Source organism: Leopardus geoffroyi, chromosome A1 (genome assembly GCF_018350155.1).
Source record: "Leopardus geoffroyi isolate Oge1 chromosome A1, O.geoffroyi_Oge1_pat1.0, whole genome shotgun sequence".
Taxonomy (NCBI): Eukaryota; Metazoa; Chordata; class Mammalia; order Carnivora; family Felidae; genus Leopardus; species Leopardus geoffroyi.
The window spans coordinates 7,356,338-7,357,776 of NC_059326.1; the positions used below are offsets into that span (position 1 = coordinate 7,356,338).

The 1,439-nt window shown below is 42.9% G+C and overlaps 1 pseudogene; it reads right to left on the reverse strand.

Moving 5' to 3' along the window:
* Nucleotides 1–1,059: 1,059 nt before the first annotated feature.
* LOC123582385 lies at nt 1,060–1,177 on the reverse strand (annotated as a pseudogene).
* Between the last annotated feature and the right edge of the window lie 262 nt (nt 1,178–1,439).

The window sequence follows — 1,439 nt, forward strand, 5'->3', positions numbered from 1 at the left end:
TTCTGTCTCTTGAGAATCACTGTTCTTTATTGTCCAATGTCCAGTATCTTGAAAATCACTGCTTCAAACATTTTATCTTTTAATTTGGGGCAGTTGGGGCAGGAGAGTTGTTTCAGGCGAGAGGGCAGATCTGGTTCTATTCCTACCTCTTGGCTGGAAGCAGAAGTCCCCAAGTCTATATTTATGCTAAAAAGAATCCCAACAAGTAAGAGATGCACAACAATGCAAGGGTTTGTTTTTTTTTTTTGATAGCCATTGTAGCAGTCTTTTACCAATTACAAGTCTATTCAGATTTTAAACTTTGCATAAAGTCAACACTTGAGTTTATTTGTGTGCTATCTATTGAAAAAGGATTAACTAGAATACGGTAATTCACACAAGAATTTATAAATATCATTTACGTTTTTCATCCATTTATTTAACAAATATTTAAACATTTATTGGGTAACTATTGTGTGCCAGGTGCTGTGTACATCAAAGGAGATAAGGAGATAAGATAGGCATGCTCAGGGAACTCACTGCTATTCAGGGAGACAGCTCTGATAGAGAAATATAATACAGTGAGATTGGTGCTGTGGTGGGTAGGTCAAGAGTGTTTTTGAAGTGCATAGAAAGGGGTACATAACCCAGACTGGGTGTGTGTGTGTGTGTGTGTGTGTGTGTGTGTGCGCATGTTGGGCATGGAAAGAAAGGAACTGGTCCTAAAGGCTACTTGGAACAAAGGATAACTGAACTGAGAGGCCAGAACTAATAGTTTATGATCATGAGAATGATGACGCCCAAGCCAGAGTTAGGGAAATGTATGAAAATCAGGTGACAAGAAAGAATACATAGGTGTCCTGGAGACTACAAGCAGATCAGTTTAGTTGAACACAGGGCCAGGGGGCTGGGGAGCTGGTGTTGAGATATGAGGAACATCACAGCATTTGCAGGGGAGGAAGCCTCGTGGTGCTTCCTCAGAGAGCAAAAATGGGCTGTGAGAGAGCCCTTGGGTTCATGTTCTATAACCTCAGTGTGTCAAGCCAGGGAATATTTTTTTTTTAATAAAACAGAAACCGCTCAGGCTGTGTCCTCTCCCTCTGACTCCCCCACAGGAGGAGAAGAAGAATCATCAACAGCACAAGGTAACTGCAGAAACAACACCTAGAGGCAGCTTCACGCTCAGGACAGAACCTGCCCATTTGGAAGGGCATCAGGTCAAGGACCATACGAAGGAAAACGAGGTTCTCAACCAGTTTTCAACCTTTTCAACCAGTCAAGGCAGACATGGCATCCAGAAGATGAGAGAAACACTTCTTTGTGTTCTTCCTTCAGTCCATATAGAATTTCTCTCAGCTGGACGTTTGGCAGTCCCTCCTTCCTTTGGACCCTCAATCTCTGATCTCCTTCGCACAACCTCCCCTGGATCCTTTCCACTTCTCTACCCATCCCAATGCTGG